Genomic DNA, 22,383 nt, shown 5'->3' on the forward strand with positions numbered 1-22,383 from the left:
GAGTGAGAGAGGAACACACGTACATAAAAGGCAATGAATAAGTACCTATCAATAATAACCTTAAATTTAAATGGATTAAATGCTTTAATCAAAAGACATAGAATAGCTGATTGGATAAGCAGACATGACCCACACATATGCTGCCTACAAGAGACCCACCTCAGGATAAAAGATCTACATGGGCTAAAAGTGAAGGACTGGAAACAAATTGCCAAGCAAATGGCCAGGAAAAAAAAGCTGGGGTAGCAATACTCATATCTGGCAAAACAGACTTCCAAAAAAGGACCATAAAGAGAGACCCAGAGGTCATTTCATGATACTAAAGGGAAGAATCCACCAAGAAGACATAAATATTGTAAATATTTATGCACCCAACATAGGAGCACCCAAATACATAAAGAAAATCTTAGAGGACTTAAAGAAAGATATGGACAGCAACACAATTATTGTGAGGGATTTTAACACCCCACTATCAAAAATGGACAGATCTTCTAAACAAAATATCAACAAAGATATTGTGGCATTGAACAATACCCTAGATGAAATGGGCTTTACTGATATATACAGAACCCTCCATCCCAAAGAAGCTAAATACACATTCTTTTCAAATGTACATGGAACATTTTCAAAGATAGACCACATGATAGGACACAAAACAAGCCTCAACAATTTAAAAAAAATTGAAATCATACCAAGCATTTCTTCGGATCACAAGGGACCGAAGCTAGAAACCAGCCCCAAGGAAAAAAACCGAAAACACTCAAAATCATGGAGATTAAATAGCATGCTATTAAACAATGAATGGGTCAAGAATGATATTAGGGAAGAAATCAAACAGTTTTTGGAAACAAATGAAAACGAACTCACAACAACCCAAAACTTCACAGCCAAGGCAGCCCTGAGAGGGAAGTTCATAGCAATACAGGCCCACCTAAAAAAGTTAGAAAAATTCCAAACAAACAACCTAACCCTATGTCTACAAGAAAGAACTCGAGGAACAACAACAAAGACAGCCCAGAGCAAGCAGAAGGAAGGAAATAACCAAGATCAGAGCAGAATTAAATGACATAGAGACTAAAAGCACAATTCTAAGGGTCAATGAATCCAAGAGCTGGTTCTTTGAAAAGATAAACAAAATCGACAAGCCCTTAAGCAGACTCATCAAGAAAAAAAGAGAAGACTCCAATAAACACAATCAGAAATGAAAGAAGAGAGATTACAACAGATGCCACAGAAATACAAAGGATTGTAAGAAATTACTACAAAGAACTGTATGCCAAGAAATTTGAAAACCTAGATGAAATGGACAAATTTCTAGAAAAATATAATCTTCCAAAACTCAATGGAAAAACAGAAAGCCTGAACAAACCAATAACAGCAAATAAAATTGAAGCAGTAATCAAAAAACTCCCAACACACAAAAGCCCTGGACCAGATGGTTTCACAGGAGAATTCTACAAAGCATTTAAGGAAGAGCTAACCCCTATCCTTTACAGGCTATTTCAAAAAATCCAAAAAGATAGAAGACTCCCAAACTCTTTTTATGAGGTCAACATCATCCTAATTCCAAAACCAGATAAAGACACAACAAAGAATGAAAACTTCAGGCCAATATTGCTGATGAACATTGACACTAAAATCCTCAACAAAATACTGGCAAACCGCATCCAACAGTACATTAAAAAGATCATACACCATGACCAAGTGGGATTCATTCCAGGGATGCAAAGATGGTACAGTATTCACAAATCAGTAAATGTAATACATCACATAAACAAAAGCAAAGACAAAAACCACATGATCATATCAATAGATGCAGAAAAAGCATTTGATAAGGTACAGCACCCATTTATGATAAAAACACTCAGCAAAGTGGGAATAGAGGGAGCATTCCTCAACATAATAAAGGCCATATATGAGAGACCTACAGCCAACATCATACTCAATGGGCAAAAATTAACATCTTTTCCACTAAGATCAGGAACAAGACAAGGCTGTCCACTTTCACCACTTCTATTCAATATAGTCCTGGAAGTTTTAGCCACAGCGATCAGACAAGAAAAAGAAATAAAAGGAATCCAAATCGGAAAGGAGGAAACAAAACTGTCACTGTTTGCAGATGACAGGATAGTGTACATAGAAAATCCTATAGACTCCACCAAAAAACTGCCTGACCTAATAAATCAATTTGGCAAAACAGCGGGATACAAAGTCAATATCCAGAAATCAAAGGCATTTCTGCACACCGACAATGAAACAGCAGAAGCAGAAATCAAGAAAAAAAATCCCATTTGAAATAACAAAAAGAAAAATAAAATACCTAGGAATAAACCTAACCAAAGAGGTAAAAGACCTGTATTCAGATAACTACATAACACTGAGGAGAGAAATCAAGGAAGACACAAACAAATGGAAACATATACTGTGTTCATGGATTGGAAGAATTAATATCATCAAAATGTCTGTACTACCAAAAGCAATTTACACATTCAATGCAATACCTATTAAAGTACCAATGGCTTATTTCACAGACATAGAACGAACACTTCAAAAATTTATATGGATCCATAAATGACCCTGAATAGCTGCTGCAATTTTGAGAAAGAAGAGTAAAGTAGGAGGGATCACAATACCTGACACTAAACTATACTACAAGGCCACTGTAATCAAAATAGCCTGGTACTAGCATAAAAACAGGCACATGGACCAATGGAACAGAACAGAGAGCCCAGAAATAAACTCAAGTTTCTACGGTCAATTAATATTTGGCAAAGGAAGCAGCAACATAAAATGGAATAAAAATAGCCTCTTCAACAAATGGTGTTGGGAGAACTGGACAGCTACGTGCAAAAAATGAAACTTGAGCACCAACTTACACCTTATACAAAAATAAATTCAAGGTGGATAAAAGACTTAAATATAAACCATGACACCATTAAAGTCCTAGAAGAGAACGTAGGCAGGAAAATCTCAGACATTTCACGCAGAAACTTTTTTACTGACATGTCTCCTAGAGCAAGGGACATAAAGGAAAGGATAAACAAATGGGACCTCATCAAAATAAAAAGCTTTTGCACAGCTAAAGAAAACAGTATCAAAATTAAAAGAGAACCAACTGTATGGGAAAACATATTTGCCAATGATACCTCAGACAAGGGTTTAATCTCCAAAATATATAAAGAACTTACATGACTCCACTCTAAGAAGACAAGTAACCCAATTAAAAAATGGGCAAAGGACTTGAACAGACACTTCTCCAAGGAGGACATACAGAAAATCCAAAGACTCATGAAACAATGTTCATTATCGCTAGCTATCAGAGAGATGCAAATTAAAACCACAATGAGATACCACTTCACACCAGTCAGAATGGCCATCATAAACAAAGCAACAAACAACAAGTGTTGGAGAGGTTGTGGAGAAAAGGGGACCCTAGTGCACTGTTGGTAGGACTACAGACTGGTACACCACTATGGAAAGCAGTATGGAACTTCCTCAGAAAACTAAAAATGGATCTGCCTTTTGACTCCACGATTCCACTGCTGGGAATCTATCCTAAGAACATTAAAACACCAATACAAAAGAACCTTTGTACCCCAGTGTTCATAGCAGCACAATTTACAATAGCTAGGTGCTGGAAGCAACCTAGATGCCTGTCAGTAAATGAATGGATCAAAAAACTACGGTACATTTACACAATGGAATTCTATGCAGCAGAAAGAAAGAAGGAGCTCATATCCTTTGCAACAGCATGGATGGAGCTGGAAAGCATTATGCTAAGCGTAACAAGCCAGGCAGTGAAAGACAAATACCACATGATATCACCTTTAACAGGAATCTAAACAACAAAACAAAAAAAAACTAGCAAAATATAACCAAAGACACTGAAATAGGGGACAGACTGACAGTGACCAGAGGGGAGAGAAGAGGGAATTTCAGGGGAGAATGGGTAGGGTTTACAGGAACAAATTTAAAGGACACATGGACAAGAACTGGGGGGAGGGTGGTAATGGGAGGGAGGTGGGGAGGGTTGGGTGGATGGGCTGGAATGGGAATAAAAGGGAGAAAACTGTACTTGAACAATGATTAAAATAAAATTTTAAAAAAGCAGCATGTTGGCTCTGAGTGAAGAAAAATATTCATCATTTTTTTAACTTTTAGTGAGATAAATTTTTAAATCTCCAGGTAAGATAATCAAGGTATTCTGTATTTAGTAAACATCATGGAATTCTCGTTTTTTGAGATTTGTAATATTTAATGGAGAGTTTGACTTTAAACAAGATGGATTACATACTACATGAAATAAAAACACTTTGAGTCCTTGTACATTACATGTACTTTCTCTATAGTTATAAAAATGTTCTTAAAGTACATTTAAGAATACTGAAAGACAAGATGAAGGTGTAGGAAGACAAGATGGAGGTGTAGGCAGACACACTGTGCCTCCTTGCACAACCAAGATAGGGGCAACAACAATTTAGAAACAGAATAACAACCAGAACTGACAGAAAATTGAACTGTATGGAAGTTGGACAACCAAGGAGTTAAAATAGACATGTTCATCCAGATCAGTAGGAAGGGCAGAATTGGGCAGCCGGGCTGAGAGGAGTGGAGGCACAAAGAGCAGTGGGACCGGGTGTGTAAGGCATCCTGGGTGTGCAAGACTGCAGCAGGCAGACCCTGGGTGCACAGGCAGTGGCTGGCAGACCCAGTGAGGCTGTGATTGTGAAGCAAGGCACTTCCCACAACCCAGGGTCCCAGCACTGGAAAATAGAGCCTCGGAGCACTGAATGAAAACACCTGTGGGGGTTGAGGCACAGGGAGATACTCCCAACCTCACAGGAGAGTTCATTGGAGAGACCCATGGGGTCCTAGAACACGTACAAGCCCACACACGTGGGAATTAGCACCAGAAAGGCCCAGTTTGCTTGGGGGAACTGAGGAAGGGACCAAAGTCTGAGAGAGAGTGCAGCAAGCACCATTGTTCCCTCTTGGACTCCGCCCCCACATACGGGCATCACAATTCAGCTGCTGGGTTGGCCTGCCCTGGTGAACACCTAAGGCTCCACCCCTCATACATAACAGGCACAAGACAAAAAAGAAATGGCCCAAATGGAAGAACAGATCAAAGCTCCATATCAAATACAACTAAGTGACTAAGAGATAGCCAACCTATCAGATGCACAGTTCAAAGCACTGGTGATCAGGATGCTTACAGAATTGGTTGAATTTGGTCGCAAATTAGATGAAAAAAAAAAAAAATGAAGGCTACGCTAAGTGAAATGAGGGAAAATGCATAGGGAATCAATAGTGACAAGAAGAAAACTGGGACTCAAATCAATGGAGTAGACCAGAAGGAAGAAAGATACAATCAAACAGAAAAGAATGAAGAAACAAGAATTCAAAAAAATGAGGAGAGGCTTAGGAACCTCCAGAACATCTTCAAATGTTCCAACATCTGAATTATAGGGGTACCAGACATAGAAGAGGAAGAGCAAGAAATTGAAAACTTATTTGAACAAATAATGAAGGAGAACTCTCCCAATATGGCAGAGGAAATAGACTTCCAGGGAGTCCAGGAAGCTCAGAGAGTCCCAAAGAAGTTGGACCCAAGGAAGAACACACCAAGACACATCATAATTACAGTAGCCAAGGTAAAAATGAAGGAGAAAATCCTAGAAGCAGCAAGAGATAAGGAGACAGTAACCTACAAAGGAGTTCCCATCAGACTGTCAGCTGATTTCTCAAAAGAGATGTTACAGGCAAGAAGGGGCTGGAAAGAAGTATTCCAAGTCATGAAAGGGAAGGACCTACATGCAAGGTTGCTTTATCCAGCAAAGCTTTCATTTAGAATGGAAGGGCAGATAAAGTAGTTCTCAGATAAGGTCAAGTTAAAGAAGTTCATCATCACCAAGCCCTTATTTTATGAAATTTTAAAGGGACTTACCTAAGAAAAATAAGATTGTTAAAGATATGAACAGTAAAATGAGAACAAATTCACAATTATTAACAACCACACCTAAAACAAAAAACAAAAACAAAGTAAGCAAACAACTAGAACAGGAATAAAATCACAGATATGGAGATCACATGGAGGGTTAGCATCAGGGTAGTCATGGAGATCACATGGAGGCTTAGCATCAGGGAGGAGAAGAGAGGGGGGAAAAGGTATGGAGAATAAGTAGCATAGACAATAGGTAGAAAATAGACAGGGGGAGGATAAGAATAGCATGGGAAATGTAGAAGCTAAAGAACTTGTGACATATAGACATGAACTAAAGTGGGGGAATGTGGGTGAGAGAGGGTGTGCAAGGTGGAGGTGAATGAAGGGGGTAATGGGACAACTGTAATAGCATAATCAATAAAATATATTTAAAAAAGAGAAAAAATACTGAAAGTAATATAAGAAGGAACAAAGTGGCTAAATACACAGTATAGATTTAAAATCAAGTAAGGTTGTATATTTCCTGTGCTACTACACGTACTTATACAGTTGTTAGCATAAATAATTTACTCCATTTTTCAATAGCGATTTTATTTCCCTGTTGAATACGGTCAACTTCTAGTTTCTGTTACTTGCTATTGCTTAATTTGTTTCCTATTAGTGAAAAGAGCTATAGAGTTGTACTTGGCAGATTTTCAGCTATTTCATCTTAAATTCTAATATAAACTGACAACAAATGACTCCAGGGGAGTACTATTCTAAAGGGAATTTGGGCTATTACCCCAAAGTCCGTGATACCATTGTTTTTAAACATACAGGGGGAGTTGCAAGAAGAAGTGAGAAGCTATGGCAAACTATCTTGCCATTACATCTTTCTAGATCCTAGCTACTGCTCTGGCTCAGACCCCTACCATCTCATGGCTAAACCCTGTAGTTATCTTCCTAATCTCTGCCTCGACTCTCTCCTTACTTGAGTCTACCAGACACACTGATGCCACAGTGATTTTTCTAAAACAGATTGGACATGTACTCTCCATGCTTACATGCATTCAGTGGGTTCTCCCATAAAGTCCACATTTCCTACCATAGTAGCCATGTCACATTATAGTCTTGCCAGCCAATTGCCTACCTCTGTGAGTTAAGCATCTGGTTATTCCTTGAACAAGTCATGTCCTTCCATTAATTTTTTTCAGACTGGAATATTCTGTACTTGCTAATTCCAGTCTCTGATTGTGTAAGTCACATTCTTTAAGACAGTGTGACTGACTCTGTGAAGGCTATGGGAGTCACAATACATCATCTCAAGATGTGTCTGGTAGGCAAAGTATTTTGAGCTAAAGGCAACTGAGAGCCTGCAGGCTCAATAGAAAGTTCTGCCCCACTACCACCCCTCTTAAGTGCCAGATGAATTTGAATTATGGGCTTTGCCTGTAGTAAGAGATTATCAGAGAGAATCTTTTTTGATCTATCTGTATGAGAAGGCAAATTACTAATTACTGAATATCTTCCCCTTACCATCCCTCAAAGACCCTCTGGGGCTTCTAGGTACCTTGCTTCATCCTTAGTTCAGAATGCTATGTGTACCTCATTTTCCCTTTTTGTCTCTGAATCTCTTGTGTATATGCGGTCTTTGACTCTTTCCTGTATGTGGGGTTCCCATGCTTATGCATGTAATTAAATTTGGTTATTTTCTCCTGTTAATCTGTATCCTGGAGATTTAATTATTAGACAAGGTAAAAGAACCTTGAGGGTGGAGGACAGTTTCTTTTTCCCTGACAAGGTCTTTCTGGATGTTTTCACATAGCAATAAAAAAAAAAAAAAAAAAAAAAAAAAAAAAAAGCTCCATTTTCTTGGTCTCCATAGCTCTTTTGACTGAAGAATCCTCAAGGATATGGTTATTTTCTTATTACCAGTCCTCTGGCATGCTGCCTGAATATATTAGATGTTCAATTAATATTGGTTGACAAATGAGAAATTTTGCTTGGGTTTTTTGCTTTATAAGTTCTTTACACATAGTATCCCTGGTGTTGCTTTCTGAGGTTTCAGCTACCTGTAGTCAATTGCGGCCCAAAAATATTAACTGGAGAAATCCAGAAATAAACAATTCATAAGTTTTAAATTGTGGACCTTTCTGAGCAGCATGATGGAATCTTGTACCATCCTGATCCATTCATTCCATGATTTGAATCATCATTTTGTCCAGCTTCTCTGTATTGTACATGTTCTCTACTGGGTTAGTCATTTAGTAGCTGTCTCAGTTTTAAGACTGACTGTGGCAGCATTGCAGTGCTTGTGTTCAAGTAACCCTTATTTTACTTAATAATGGCCCGAAAGTGTGAGAGTAGTGATGCTGGCAATTCAGATATGCCAAAGAGAAGCCCTAAGCTCTTCCTTTAAGTGAAAATTGGGGTATAGTACAACAAGATATTTGGAGAGAGACAGACAACATTCACATGACTTTTATTACAGTATAGTGTTATAATTGTTCTATTTTTAAGAGATTGCTCTTATTTAAGAGATTGCTAATCTCTTAATGGACCTAATTTATACATTAATATTTATAACAGTATATATGTAGGAAAAATATAGTATATATAGAGTTTGGTACTATTGGTCATTTCAAGCTTCTCCTAGGGGTCTTGGGATACATTTCTGTCATTAAGGGGGATGACAGTATTATTTTCTTTGCATATCATGTACCCATTTGATATTTATTAGTTATGTATTAATAATCTAGTCATTTTATTATTGTTTAAACTAAGGAAATGAGGTCAAATTAATAAAGATGAACATTGTAAGCTAAATTTTTATCTTCAAAATATTAAAAAGATATATTTTATTGATTCTGCCATTACAGTTGTCCCATTTTGCCCCCTTTATTCTCCTCTGCCCTGTACCCCACTCCCACCTGCATCCCCCCTACTTAGTTCATGTCCATGGGTCATACATATAACTTCTTTGGCTTCTATATTTCTTATACTATTCTTAACCTCCCCCATCTATTTTGTACCTACCAATTATGCTTCTTATTCTCTGTACCTTTACCCCCATTCTTCTCCCTCCCCCTTCCTGCTGATAACCCTTCATGTGATCTCCATTTCCATGATTCTGTTCCCATTCTAGCTGTTTCCTTAGTTTGTTTTTGTTTTTCTGGGTTCGGTTGTTCATAACTGTGAGTTTGTTGTCATTTTACTGTTCATATTTTTAAAGTACATTTTATTGATTATGCTATTATGGTTTTCCCAATTTTCCTCCTTTATCCCCGCTCCACCTTGCACCGCACAACCCTCCAGCATTCCCCCCACTTAGTTCATGTCCATGGGTTGTACATATAAGTTCTTTAACTTCTCTGTTACCTATACTATTCTTAACCTCTCCCCATTTACTTTATGCCTACTAATTATGCTCCTTATTCCATGTACTGTTCCCTTGACATGTTTCCCCTCCCCTGCCCCACTGAAAACCCCTATGTGATCTCTATTTCTCTGATTCTGTTCTGTTCTACTTGTTTGCTTAGTTTTTGTTTTCATTGATTTTCTTTTCTTTTAGGTTCATTTGTTGATAGTTGTGTTTGTTGTCATTTTACTGTTCATATTTTTTTTATCTTCTTTCTCTTAGATAAGTCCCTTTAACATTTCATATAATAAGGGCTTGGTTGTGATGAACTCCTTTAACTTGACCTTATCTGGGAAGTGCTTTATCTGCCCTTCCATTCTAAATGATAGCTTTGCTGGATAGGGTAATCCTGGATATAGGTTCTTGCCTTTCATGACTTTGAATATTTTTTTATAGCCCCTTATTGCCTACAAGATTTCTTTTGAGAAATCAGCTGATAGTCTTATGGGAACTCCTTTGTAGGTAACTGTCTCTTTTTCTCTTGCTGCTTTTAAGATTCTCTCCTTATCTTTAATCTTGGGTAATGTAATCATGATGTGCCTTGGTGTGTGCTTCCTTGGATTTAACTTCTTTGGGACTCTCTGAGCTTCCTGGACTTCCTGGAAGTCTATTTTCTTTGCCAGACTGGGGGAGTTCTCCTTCATTATTTGTTCAAATAAGTTTTCAATTTCTTGCTATTCCTCTTCTGCTGGAAACCCTATGATTCAGGTGTTGAAATGTTTAATATTGTCCTGGAGGCTCCTAAGCCTCTCCTCATTTTTCTTGAATTCTTGTTTCTTCATTCTGTTCTGTTTAAATGTTTATTTTTTCCTTCTGGTCTAAACTGTTGATCTGAGACTCAGTTTCCTTTCCATCACTGTTTGTTCCCTGTACATTTTTCTTTATTTCACTTTGCATAGCCTTCACTTTTTCCTCTTTTTTTAAAAACAATACTCAACCATTTTGTTGAGTATTCTGATTACCAGTCTTTTGAACTCTGCATCAAATAGGTTGGCTATCTCTCCATCGCTTAGTTCTGTTTTTGGAGCTTTGATCTATTCTTTCATTTGGGTCATATTTTTTAGTCTCCCCATGCCTATTACATAGAAAGGGGAGGAGCCTTAGGTCTCCCTCAGGGTGGGGCAATTCACATCACTATGCCATGGCTCTGTATCTGGGGGAGTGGTTGAGAGGGAACAATGCTGCGTGATTTGCTTTCAGCTGGCTTTTAGACCATGGACAAGCAAATTGGGTCCTTCTGTTGCTGATTCCCAGGTGGGTGGATTTGTGTACAATCTAGGACCCTGCGGGTCTCTCCAGTGAACTCTCCTGTGGGTCTGAGAGTTTCTTCTACTGAACCCCCACAGATTTTTTCAGTCAAAGGTTCTGAGGATTATTTCCCCACGCTGGATCCCTGGGTTGTGTGGTCTGTGTAGCTTCCCAGTTGTTTCTCCTAGTTTATGTGCATGCAAATGTGGGAACATCCGCTCCACCAGCCACCACCTTGCTGCCAGCCTTCTCTGCCCAGCTGTTCCTCTCTACCCCTCTTGCTGGTCTAGATGAATGTTTCTTTGACTCCTTGGTTGTTGGACTTCCATACAGTTTGATTTTCTGGCAGTTCTGGTTGTTTTTTGTTTTTAAAATTCTTGTACTTCTTTTTGGCTGTGTGAAGAAGCACACTATATCTACCTATGCTTCCATCTTGGCTGGAAGTCTAAAATTTTCTTTACATTGAAACTATAACAAAATAACAAAATGTTTTAGTAGAAATTTTATTTAGAAATTCAGATATAGTCATATCTTTTTTGCAATTTATTTGAGTTCCTAGATCAGAGCACATGCATTTTTCATAATAAACATTTGTAAACACTAAGGGCCATGTTTTGATAAAATTTGATATATTTCTAATACTATACTCATCTGTGATATTCTTCAGTATATTATTTGTTGATGATGTTTAATTCAATAAATTAAATACTCAAAGCAGCATAATATGTTGGTTAAGCAAACTAACATTGGAACTCAGGTGTCTGGGTTTAAACATTGGGTTTACTTACTACTGGAAAAATTTTGAGAAGTTACTGTGTTTTAATTTTTTAAATGGAAATAATAGTAGCCTTCCTTATGAGATTGTTTTATGAATTAAATGAATTATTTCATGTAAATGTGCCCAGTACCCCATAAAGTCAACAGTGATTATTATCACTATTCCTTAATTACTTCACTCTCTTCCTCTGTACTCTGTGAAATGTCACTTACTCAGTTATTGTTGTAGAGTGATTTATTATTTCTAGGAATATTTGCCAGCTTAAATTGCAACTTTAGTAGGAAGCTCACAGGTAAAAAACAAAGTCGAATTAAAATTATAACAGAGGAAGAATTGGCAATTAGAAATTAAATTGAAGTTCCTATTTCTTTTGTATAAAAGTCCTTGTCCAAGCCCTGGCTGGCGTAGCTCAGTGGATGGAGCTCGGGCTGGGAACCAAAGTGTCCCAGGTTTGATTCCCAGCCAGGGTACATGCCTGGGTTGCAGGCCATAACCCCCAGCAACTGCACATTGATGTTTCTCTCTCTCTCTCTATCTCTCTCCCTTCCCTTTCTAAAAATAAATAAATAAAATCTTAAAAAAAAAAAACAAAACAAACAAACAAAAAAAGTCCTTGTCCAAAACGGTATGCAGTTTAGAAGAGAACATCCATAGAGTACAGTGGCTGAAGTAAGAAAACTTGTGCAAAGTATAAACTAAAAAGTAATCTTAAAATGGACAAGTTTTACTGTGAAGAGAAAATTTTGGAGAGAGAGAGAAGGGGAAAAAAGAGAAGAGAAAGAATATGAATGTATAAAATTATATGTTTTAGGGGCTGGTCATATTTATAAGTAGGTGGAAAGAATTAATAGATAAGGGTTCCTTAAAAGAGGAATAAGAAAAAGGGAAGGGACAAATTTATTAATTATTCTCTTTATGATAGAATTTTCATAACTGACTTGATGGATTGCAAGTTTCTTATATTTAGAGGGATGGAATATGTTCTATCTGTAATAATTTATTTGATTATTACATGAGAAAAATGAACAGAAGATAATTCTTCAGAAGAAATAGAGATGAGTCTGAATAAATGACACTATTAATATTTTCCTAACTCTAATCATGCTGCCACCTAAATGTTAGTTTCTTTCCCAGGCCTCCTTGTAGTAACTATCAGATGTTGAGTCCATATATTAAATATTTTCAAGGTAATATAATGAAAGGGATCTGAAGACAGACTACTACTTGGATTCAAATGTTGATGCTGCCCTTTACAAGTTTTATGATTTAGGTATTTTTAATCTAATGAAACCTGCTTCGTTTGTAAAATGGAGATAATAGTGCACAGGAGATAGTGTTGTTGTATGGACCGAGATAATAAATGTGAAGGCTTAGTCTCTGGCATACAGGAAGTGATCAATAAATATTAGTTATATTTATATCTTGTTAGTCCTTAAACTGGCCCCTATAATTTGTAATATGGCCCTTCTCTTAGACTCTGGTATTGATATTGGTTCTCTAAAATCTTTTGAACTTTCTACCTCAAAGAGAAGCTGTATAATATTTTCAGATTTATCATTTAGAATTTGTCAATAACAGACTAAGTATTGGTTTAATTCCACATTCTGATGATGGTAAGGAAATACCCTTGAAATACCCTCAATTCTCTTCCAATTTCTTGGAAGAGAGATTATTTCTCTTTAGTTAAGGATAGGCATTATTTTCACAGAGAGTTTTTAAAAGTATTTTCTTTGGTGGTTCAAATCTTTTAATGGACCCAAAATCAACTTAAGAGTTTTATATGTAATGAATAATGTATGGTTGAGTGAAATAGTAAAATAATTTTTGATAATTCTGTTATTGTATGGGATCTCCTGGCCAGGCACTGATGCCATGGAGATTATGACAGGGAACTTTGTATATCTTTAAGTTGATTTCCTTCCAACTTATGATTATCTTCTCTCTGGAACTTTCAGTTTTCATTTAGACTGTTGTAGGAGAAATTACTGCAAAATTGGATGGACCTGGTTTAAACTTTAATTCCAACACTAGCTTGTTGTATGATATTGAACAAGTTAGTTCTCCAAGATACTCAACGTCACTTGGTGAGGTATAAATGTGATTTTACACATATGACACTTAGCTCAAGCCTGGCACAGAGTTGACAAATGCTATTTCTAATTTATTTCAGATTTGTGTGTTGCTTGACCTGCCCTGAATTTATAATGGAAATGAAATGTGACACCACATTGAGAGATTTAGAGATTACTTAGATCTTTTTCCTGAGGCATCATAAAGAAGAGAGCAGGCAGAAAGTTTACCTTTTATTTACCAGCATTTACTTTCCAGCATGTGTGGTAGATTTTTGCTATATCTCCTGTTATAATAAATGCTATTTTTCAAAGCAAACTTTCTTTTCTGAGATCTGGAAAATAATATTTTTCTTTTTTCTGGCCTGAATATTTCAAATTTAGAATGACTTTGGTGAGCATTTAAGCCACAATTATTGCCTTTAAATTCCTCAGGAAAAAGAATGGGGCTTCTCTGGGCCCAAGGGTGGGTCAGCAATAAGATACTGTAGCAGCATAGGGGATAATCTTTACCTGATATAAACCCTCCCCCCACCCCAGCCCCCATCTCCTTGCCCCCTGGAACTATCAGGAAGTCTCTGCTATTGTGGCTATTTCACGAAAGGTAGGTAGTTATGTTCATGAACAAGTGTAGACTTGATCTTGAATTTGGCCACAGGAGTTCCTTCCTGTCACTGACTCTTCTCTTTTAAGCTTTGCAAGGAAGTCAAACTTAAGTATTGAAATAGAAGGTTCTTAGACTTCATATTGGTTTGCCTTTTCCTTGCCAATTAATTTATGTTAGAATTCATAACTTCATGTGTTATTTTTTTCCAAGTTTCATGAATAGAATCTCTGTAGAACATGCGCTAGCTGATTAGATTATATTCTAAAACATTTCATATATAAGATATTTAGTCTCCCAAGAAGTGAGAAGCTGATGTAGAAAAAAAAATTCAAGGACACACAAATGCGAACTTTTCTAACAAAATCGTCAGAAGCTCTTCCTTAAATAGTTTCTCATGACTCAAAATATGCTATAAAGCTTTTTAAACATGTCCATTAACTTGAAGCTATATTTTAGTTACTAAAGATCAAGACAGATGATTTTATGAAATTATGCACACTTGATTTATAGTGGCATTTAAAATTTATCCAATAATTTTTTACAGAGCTCTTTTTAAAAATGAGATATACTACAAATAAGAGCAATACGTACCTGTTTTAGAGTTAGAAAACAGGTTTACTATTTGTCTAGGATATTTAGCAAATCAATTATATAGAGTTTTTATAATAACCCAGTTCTAATATATTGATATATTAGAGTTTTTATTATCTCAAACTCTAAGTCACTGAAACTATTCTTTCTGGCAATACATGTAGATATTCTACTTGATTTGATACTAGACTATTTGGGAATTTGGAATAGAAATGAGCATTACTCCTGGAAATAGGAATCAAGTGAAATCACTGCAGGCTGTCTTTCAGGTTTGGAAATATAATTGCAGCAGGAATTATTTTCCAAGAAAGATATAGAAGAATCTTAGCTATTTGTCCTTACAGTTTCTGAACTGTGGATTGGGAGATATATTTTTGAATTAAAGATGGTATTAACTGGAGCTTCATAAGATATCTAGTATGACACTTGTATTTTACAGATGTGAAAACCACAGATTGGACAGGTTAAGTGACTTGTCCAAGATCATACAGCCTCTTGGAAACAAACTCCATGCCTCCATAAACCACTGTTGCTCTTTAGATTTGTGTACTTCTCATTACTTTAAAAAATCTCCTCTGAAGACACAAATTTTCAAAAAATCTTAGTCCATAGCAGAGATTGAGAAGGGTTTGGGTATAGGTGGTAGGTTTCAGAGGTTATCCCAGAAGGCAGGAGTGAGGGAGAGAGTGAGTGGGCTAGGGGAAGAGATCTCTGCTATGTTCAGCTGGGGCTCGTTTGGTTGAGATTTCCTGAGAGGCAAACATTAGGTAGCCCAGGGTTGTCTGCTTAAGGACTTGAGGCAGAAGCACTTAGCTGTGGAGTGCAGTGGATGCAGTCCCTATTGGTTGTTGCCTCTATTGACTCCTCCAGCACTTTCAGGCTGAAGTTGCTCAAGGGCCCAAACAGGCCATAAAGTAGAAAGCAATGTGGTCCCTTCTTGAGGTAGGATGCTGCCCAAATACAGGTGAAATCTGACCTTATTTGTAACTGTCCTCTGCAGCTGTGGTTGAAAAATCAGAGATGAGTGGAAGTAGCCCAGGGTACCAACAGGGTCTACAACAGCTGGATCAAAGTTTTTTATAATAGTGTGTTGTTGTAATGCTTCAGAATTTTTTTGCTATGGATAATTCAGGACTTTCCATCTTCTAGTTAAAAGTATTTATTCTGATTATTTTACATTAATTTTAAAATGGAGAACTCATCTATGTGTGTTTTCATTCATGCCAGGTGAGGAATGCTTCAAGTCTCTGAATCCTGAAACTATTTTGCAATATTTTCTCTCTGTAATTCCCATTAAAAAATACTTCTGGCCCTTGCCATGTTACTTCCTTTCACTCTTTTCCATTATTTTTTCCCTGGCTACTTCCCACCTACCTCTATCCTCCATGCTCCATAGCTCAAATTTCTTTTACCTGCCTTTCTGCTGTGTCATTCTCCCTCCCAGGTCCTTCATGCCTTTCCTCCTCTAACAATAAATTTCCTGTCCTCTAACCCAAGTTTTACTCACCCTGTTTCAACTGAAGTAATGACTGAAATACATTTAGTATTCTAGTCTTTTGAAACTTTGAACTGAAGAGTGCCAATGGTTCCTTTTGTTATTTTACTTCTGAGACATCCTCTAAGTCATTGATCCAAAAATGTAGAGATTTTTCCTTTACAATTAGAGTTGGAAGGAACTTTTATAAATAATCTGGGCGGTCTCACTTCAATTTTCAAGAGAAAAGGTGATTTATAGAGAGGTTAAGTAACCGGCTCAGGTACCACAACTAATATGGCAGAGCCATGATGAACACTTGGGGATCTTTTCATACTGCCAACTTAAAATAAATTAATAATTAATGTCAAAATCTTTAAATTGCAAATTACAGCTGGGAACTGTATCTGTTTGCTTGATTTATGTAACTACTACCACAGGCATAGTAATAATAATAACTACAACTGGAGATCAGGTAGAGCTCTGCAAGTTATGCAAGGAGGTGACAGCAAAATATTATATCATTTGCTCTTCCTCTTCTTTATACTGCCTGATTATTTATTTTTATAAATGGGTCTTCTTATGGATTACTGCAGCATTAAAATCTATAGATAATTTGAGATGTATGGGGCAAGAAAACCTATAATCAGCCAAATTTTGTAATTCTCAAATTTCCTCTAGTTTTTACTTGTATTTTAGTATTTTTTCCTCTACCCCAAATTGCAAGAGTAGTGGAAAAAAGTGTAAGACATATGTAAGTTTATTTGATTTATTTTGGGATTCTTTTATTCTATAGTGATTACTCTTATTTCATATTCTTTATAAAATCAACTTTGAATAAATTAGAGGTTCTGTTTATTGGGTTGAGTAGTGCCCCCCCCCCCCCCCAAATTCATATCCACCTGGAATATCTGGCTGTAACTTTATGTGGAAATAGGGTCTTGGCAGATATAATCATGTCAAAATAAGATCTACTGGGTTTGGGCAGGCCTTAAATCGATTAGGAATTGTGTCCTTAAAAGAAAAAAGAAATTTGGACACACTAAGACTTGCAGGAGTAAAGGCCATGGAAAGATAGGGGAAGAAATTGGAGTGATGCATCTATAAGCCCAGGAATGCCACAGAGTGCTGGCAGGCATCAGAAGCTAGAAGAGGAAAGGAAGGATCCTCTAAATCCTTCAGAGATCTTCAAGGTGTTGTTTTGCTAACACCTTGATATCTTGTGTCATAGCCTCCAGAACTCTGAGAGTAAGTTTCTGTTGTTTTAAGCCAAGCTGGTAGGACTCAATGGCAGCCCTAGGAAACTAATACAGATACTAATACAGATACTACAGATTATAGCATGGCAAATAATTTCCAAGATTATTTCTAGTATCTTGATTCATTCTGGGAGAGCTGTGAGGCCAGTCAACACTATTTTTTTCTTGACTACTTAGAAACTGAGTAATATGTTACAATGCTAGCTAGGAGTGTACAAAAGGGAAGGCAGAACTTCAGCTCTCAAGAAATTTATGGTTGATTTGAGGAGATAAAACAAACCACATAACAGAAAACATAATAGATAATATGACACTGTTTAGAAGTGCTGTAAGATTTCAAAGAAGGAAGACTTTATGTGGGTTTCAAAGGAAAGCTTTTTAGAAATATAGCTTTTGAATTTGTCTAGGGGTGGTGGGCTGGAATTGTAAAGGAGGAAAGAGTAGTAGGCATCTCCTGGGAATGGGAAAGAGCATAAACAAAAGAACAGGTGTGTGCAGGAACATCATGGGCATGGATGTTAATGTCACTGGAGTGGAGATTAGGTAGCTGGGATTATGGGAGAATCTGATGAAAGAGGAAGAGGGAAGCAGTGTACGTTCATAGTGGTGCTCCAGAGAACATGACAAAATGTGGTTTTGAAACACGGTTTCATCAGAGAATGCAGAGTGGTGGTGGACACTCCTCTTAGAGGGAGAAAACCTCTTTTGAGTTTTCCAGTAACCCACTGTGTGACTTTGGGCTCTTTTATGGGCCTCACATTGGACTAGATCAGAGCATGGAAACTGTTTACTTTGTGCAGAATCCATATTAAGTAAGGCTTATACATTGTTTTAAAACTTTTAAATAAATATTAATTAGAAACCTTTTAAAATCCAGAGTTTGATCCTATCATGTAAAATGATAAAATCTGAAGCATCAGGTAGGCGTTTCTACCACAGCTGCCACTGGCTGTAATGATTGTCACTTAAATAGCTCCTGTGCTGTCCAGGCTGCCCAGACTGAACTCAGTTTCCTCCATATCTGGGAGAACTGTTTAGCTCCTGTGGGTTTTTGAATTTATAGCCCTTGGACCAAATGATCATTGAAAATTCACTTGTACTTTAATATCGTAGTGTTTCATCTTAACTCGTACATTTTGTGTGTATGTGTGTGTGTGTGTGTGTGTGTGAGAGAGAGAGAGAAAGAGAAAGACAGAGACAGAGAGATGTCAGATGGAAACTCCTGGCCAAAATGGAGGCATAGGTAGATACAGTTTGCTTCCTTGCACAACCAAAAGAAGGACAACAACAATTTAAAAACAAAAAACAACTAGAACTGACAGAAAATAGAACTGTACGGAAGTCTGACAACCAAGAAGTTAAAGAAAAAACATTCACCTAGACCCATAGGAGGGGTGGAGATGGGCAGCTGGGGTGGAGAGGACACATGGCAAGGTGGTAGCTGGAGAACATGGATGTACCACATTTATATGCAGATAAACCAGGAGGAACAGCTTGGAAGTGAGACAGACCACACAACCCAGGGTTCTAGTGTGGGGAAATAAAGCCTCAAAACCTCTGGCTATAAAAAAATCTATGGGGGTTGCAGCAGCAGGAAAAACTCCCAACCTCACAGGAGAGTTTATTAGAGAGACCCACAGAGTCCTAGAATGTACACAAACCCACCCACCTACCTGGGAATCAGTACCAGAAAGACCCAATTTGCTTGGGTGTAACAGGGGAAGTGACTGAAAGCCAGCAAGTGGCTAAGAGCCAGGCAAGTGGCATTGTTTCCTCTCAGACCCCTCCCCCAGGGATGTGGATTGCCCTTTCCTGGTGAGTACCTAAGGCTGTACCCCTTACACTGTAACAGGCATGCCCAGACAAAGAAATATGGTCCAAATGAAAGAACAGATCAAAGCTCCAAAAATAGAACTAAGCAATAAAGAGATAGTCAACCTATCAGATGCAGAGTTGAAAATACTGATAATCAGTATGCTCATAGAAATGGTTGAGTATGGTCGAAAAATAGAGGAAAAAGTGAAGGCTATTACAATGTGGAATAAAGAAAAATATACAGGGAACCAACAGTGAAGGGAAGGAAACTGGGACTCAAATCAATGATTTGGAGCAGAAGAAATAAATATTCAACCATAATTGTGAAATTTCACTGGAAAAGGTCATTCTTATGTAGATATTGTTAGTCATATGACCAGTTTGGTTTGTATGTCAATATTATCTATTCTGTCCTTAATAAAAAGTTGGTTTTAATTTGGTTGATTTAAATTTAGAATAGAGAAACATATATAAATGCCAGTTTTCACTTCCCTGCAAAAATACCTTCAGATGCAATTTTTTAAATTTTCATTGAATTTATTGGGATGACATTGGTTAATAAGATTATAAAGGTTTTGAGTATAAAATTCTATGATGCGTGGTCTGCATAGTATATTGAGTGCCCACCACCCAAGGTCAAATCATCTATCACCATATAGTTGACCCCTTTGCCACTTCTCTGCCCTCTTTCCCTCAGTCTGTGTCTATAAATTTTTGTTCTATTGTTTGTTCTTTTGTTGCTTTCAGTTTTATATCCCACATATGAGTGAAATCATATGGCTCTTAAACTTTTCTCTCTGACATATTTCACTTAGCAGGAGGGTATTTTCCAGGTCCATGCATGTTGTTGCAAATGGCAGTACTTCATTTTTTCTTATGGCTGAGTAGTTTTCCATTGTATATATATGTACCACATCTTCTTTCATCTATTGAAGGATATTTTGGTTGTATTTTCCATGTCTTGGCCAGCACAAATAATGCTGCAATGAACATAGGGGTGCATATATCTGAGAAAGATATGTTTTTCAATTTTTTTGGTAGCTACCTAGAAAAGGGTTTCTGGGTCATATGGTAACTCTATTCTTAATTTCTTGAGGAACCTCCATTCTATTTTCCACATTGGCGATGGCAGTTTACATTCCCACCAGCAGTGAATGAGGGTTCCTTTTGTTCACAACCTCTCCAATACTTGTTAAATAATTTCTCTTATTTACTTTGGAAAGCAACTGTGCACATATGCGTAAATAAAACTAACAGGCAAATCTCTTCTGGCACAACATTCTGGGAAGGTGATTTGACAATACAGTATGTAGTAAGTGCTCTAGAAGTGTTTACCCTGTTGGGTTTAGTAATTCACCTCTGGAATATGTTTTATGTGAGTAATAAAAAACTATATAAAAATATTCATCCAATGTAATTTATAATAGCAAAAATTGCAAGTAGCTATCTGGGAAGTGAAGAGCCTCACACAGCTACTATGAGAGCTGAAGCAGAAACTCTGAACCATGGGGTCTATCTCTGCTAAGGGGAAGATAGAAGTTGGCATCACTTGGCAGGGAAATGTAGCAATAATCTTTTAAAGTTGCATTAGTTCTTCACAAGATAAGAGAATTGTCACTCTTAGTGACAATGTTGGGGATATATGTCCTCAAATTCCAACCAGGAATCATCTAAAGGTCTCTCAATATGTAAGATCAGTGCTATTTTAAAAATTTATGCAGTAATGTTGGGAAAATTGAGAATCACAGAAATGGTAGAGCTTTACCTTGGATTCCATGTATAATAAAAGGAGCTTAAAATTTTCCATTTACAACTTTTCATCTGCTTGATATTATTTTATTTCAAAGCTTTTATATTAATGTTGAACCATTTTTGTTTTTGAGGACAGATATATGCAGTCTTCATGATAGCGTGTTGAACTTAAAACTGTGCAATCATATAGTGCTCGGAAATTTAGTGTCTTCATAATTTGTGTTTCTGGGCCTATTTGTGACCTTGGGCTCTCACAGGAAACCTGTACAACAGCTCATCTTAAAAGTAGTAGTCTGACATGTGCTACAGTTGGAGATATGGAGTAAATAATTAAAGCTGCCTTCGTGAAAAGCATTCCACAGCAGGAAAGGAAAAAAGAATCTTCCTTGAGAAGAAAAAAAACTCTAAATCACACAGGGAAAAATTATGAAAAAATAACAACTGAAAGCAAGCCTCATAAATAGTGCCTCAAGGAGGTGAATGATATTTAAAAAGCACAAGTCAAGCTTAAGGATGTGAGAACATTTCGCTGGATTTCTAGGCTGCCAGCAATTTTAGGATCAACTTCTTCCTTGACATTATATAATGATATTTTTATAAATATTGGTATTTTATTTATGTTGCTTGCAAGGAAGTTACTAATGGAGGAGCCAATGTACTGTGCACATTGATCAGAAATATTCACACTTGATCAAGTTGCTGAGTAATATATCACTTGGTATATAAATGGATGATCCATATAGAACAGATATATTCTCTGTACTTTTGAATAAAAACCAAGGTGGAAGGCATTATAAATTTGCTGAGGGTGTTACACACTCAAACAGTTCAAAGGGGATCTGTGTAGCATCTAATGCTAAGCATGCAAGAGTCCGGTACGTAATTCTGCTAGCTTAGGTTAATTTAGTAAGCACTTAGTGTGTGCTAAGCATTGCTCAAATCTCTTCACATTTCTTAACATCTAAATTCTTCTTAATAATTCAGTGAAGAAGGTTCTATCATTATCCATCCCTATTTTATGACTTTGTCACTGAGAAAGAGAGAGGTTAGTAACTTGCTCAAGGTCACACCCTTGAAAGGTAATGGGATTTGAATCAAGACCAACTGTATCTGGAGTCAGTTTTAACCATTACAAATGATTATATTTAATTAGCATTGCTAGAAACATCTCCTTTTTGAAAGTGTCCTGCAGACTGTTGAATGCAGGTGTCAGGTGGCTAAAGGCCAATGGCCAATGTGGCCCTTGGTCTTTACTTTCTGAGCACAAGCCACCTTCACTTACAACACTGATGCAGTATGTGAGCACAGAGGTGTCCAAAGACCTCTGTGACAGAGTTCACCTGTTCTTTATGTGCCTACCCACCTGCCTGTGGCAGTAGGGGGCATGTGGACCTTGTACAGTGTCAGTGGGGAATGTGGGACTGCATTTGAGACTCAATTATTTTTTAT

General features: G+C 37.1%; 1 protein-coding gene across 9 annotated transcripts in view; it reads left to right on the plus strand.

The window, feature by feature from the left end:
• Nucleotides 1-22,383, plus strand: part of MAPK10 (mitogen-activated protein kinase 10) — a 312,270-nt gene that overhangs the window by 31,927 nt on the left and 257,960 nt on the right. The gene's annotated exons all lie outside the window — the stretch shown is intronic.

The sequence above is a fragment of the Phyllostomus discolor genome, chromosome 1, assembly GCF_004126475.2.
Source record: "Phyllostomus discolor isolate MPI-MPIP mPhyDis1 chromosome 1, mPhyDis1.pri.v3, whole genome shotgun sequence".
Classification (NCBI taxonomy): domain Eukaryota; kingdom Metazoa; phylum Chordata; class Mammalia; order Chiroptera; family Phyllostomidae; genus Phyllostomus; species Phyllostomus discolor.